We start from the raw sequence: 2,456 nt of genomic DNA, 5'->3' as shown, positions 1-2,456 counted from the left end.
GGATAACTTTTCACAAGATATTACGTCTTTGATTTTAAATATATCTAAATATAAGTCATCTCATCCCTGACCACTTCCACAATAATCTCCACCTTTCCTTTGATACTCTTCAACCCTCCATATACATACTTAAGAGAGCCGTTGCGCAATTCATAGTTCACTCGTTCATAGTTCATAGATCTTATTCTCATTTCATATTCATTCTTTTATCTAGTCTACACTAGTCTTTTATAATATAGGTTTTCAAGTTTCCTACTGAAATGCACCAATTTTACGAGTATAAGCCTGAAAAACACAAGCTGAGCTAAGCAAGCGAGGCAATTCTAGTTAGAGATATGAAAATACAATTACATTTTATATTCAATCGTGGAGAACTAAACAATTTTCTCCGCTCATCTGGTAGGCAAACAAAGTAACGGTTGAAATTTGAGAAATAGCTTAAGAAGCAAGAAAAGGAAACAGAACTGAAGAGGACGAGAAAGAGTACAGCTGGACTAATCAAAGCAGAGATAGACTACTTGAGGTAAAAAAGTGAGATATGAGTGAATCATCGACTACGGAAGAAAAGCCGGCATATGCATTATTCTTTGGCGGAATGGGCGCTGCCTCGGCCATCATATTCTCGGCACTGGGCGCCGCCTATGGCACAGCGAAGTCCGGCACTGGCATTGCCGCAATGGCCGTAATGCGGCCGGAGTTAATTATGAAGTCCATCATACCGGTGGTCATGGCTGGCATTATAGCCATCTACGGCTTGGTCATCTCGGTGCTGATTGCCGGCTCGCTGTCGAACGACTACACCATACGCAAGGGCTACATTCATCTGGCCGCTGGACTCTCAGTGGGTTTTTCCGGCCTGGCGGCGGGCTTTGCCATTGGCATTGTGGGTGATGCCGGTGTGCGTGGCACAGCGCAGCAGCCACGCCTCTTTGTGGGCATGATACTCATTCTGATCTTTGCCGAGGTCCTGGGCCTGTACGGCATGATTGTGGGCATCTACTTGTATACCAAATAAAAAATGAAAATGCATTAAAAATATTTGCGGTGGCAGCAACTTAAAGTGCTTTGAGAATTTCATTTGGCTGATGGCAGCGACACAGCAGTTGGCCCCTGATTCCCAGGCGTTGCGAATCTGTGTGGCACCTTATGACAACTTAACAATCACATCTGCTTGCAGAAGAAACGTACCCCAAAGTCCCAGTCATAAAAACCCGCAAGCCCCCCGTGGAAACTGAAACGCTTTACTAAAAAACATTCAAAATGCAAAACATTCCATGGCACACAAATAAAAATGTCATGAAGCTTCTATATCAGGCCATGGGTATGCAGGGATTGAAGAGTTTGTTGTTGTCGTTGCTACACACACACACACTCACACACATACACACTCACACACATACACGGACACAGTGAGGCTGCTCCCAGTGGTGCCAGAAACAAATTTCCATTTTGTTTTGTGCGAAGAAAATTGTCGCATTTTAAGCTTACGCCCAGAGCTCCGACCGAGGGAAGAGAAAGCACCGAAGACCCTCCCCTCGACAGGGGCTCATACTATATTCCAATTTGTTTAATTGAAACAAGTGCGGAAAGCAAGCAAATGCTGAAAGCATTCAAAGTATGCACAAAAAAGAACAGCAGGAGCAGCAGCAACAGCCAGCAAAAAAAAAAAAACAAAGGAAAAAGTGGGAAAAACCGCAGCTTCGATATTCAATAGTCAGAATTTGCTTTTGCGGTTTGTTTACTCGCCGGATAGACTAGCTAGGGTAGACCAAACCGCTAACACGAATTTCGCCATAAATTTTCACATTTTCTCTCTGTGCCATGGGTAGCCGGAAAATTTAACGGCACATAAAGATAAACCTCGTTAGCAGCAACAAAACACGCGGAGCGAAAGAAAAAAAAAATTGCATATTATATAATAGACATACATTTAACGCTTTGTGTTATCAACCAACTTGGGCATATCAGCACGCGCATAAATATTCGAATTATCATGCAAAAATTTTGAAAACCCAAATCACGGAAAAAGGTTAACTTGGATAGCCGAATATTGGATACACTTATGAGCATATAATAGTATGTTAATAGTATGATAGCATATTATAGTATGATAGTATGATAGTATGATAGTATGATAGTATGATAATATGATAGTATGATAGTATGATAGTATGATAGTATGATAGTATGATAGTATGATAGTATGATAGTATGATAGTATGATAGTATGATAGTATGATAGTATGATAGTATGATAGTATGATAGTATGATAGTATGATAGTATGATAGTATGATAGTATGATAGTATGATAGTATGATAGTATGATAGTATGATAGTATGATAGTATGATAGTATGATAGTATGATAGTATGATAGTATGATAGTATGATAGTATGATAGTATGTTATATGAATTGAATGTTCTATCAATCTCTCTCTCTCTGTCTTTCTCTTT

At 40.0% G+C, this 2,456-nt stretch overlaps 1 pseudogene; it reads left to right on the top strand.

The window, feature by feature from the left end:
• The first annotated feature begins 259 nt into the window (after window positions 1-259).
• LOC108612718 (V-type proton ATPase 16 kDa proteolipid subunit c pseudogene) lies at window positions 260-1,060 on the top strand (annotated as a pseudogene).
• The last annotated feature ends 1,396 nt before the right edge of the window (window positions 1,061-2,456 follow it).

The sequence above is a fragment of the Drosophila arizonae genome, chromosome 4, assembly GCF_054131065.1.
Source record: "Drosophila arizonae isolate 15081-1271.41 chromosome 4, UAZ_ARI_1.0, whole genome shotgun sequence".
In the NCBI taxonomy this organism is placed as follows: domain Eukaryota; kingdom Metazoa; phylum Arthropoda; class Insecta; order Diptera; family Drosophilidae; genus Drosophila; species Drosophila arizonae.
The sequence above is the reverse complement of the archived record's forward strand: the minus strand, read 5'-3'. Positions and strand labels throughout refer to the sequence as shown.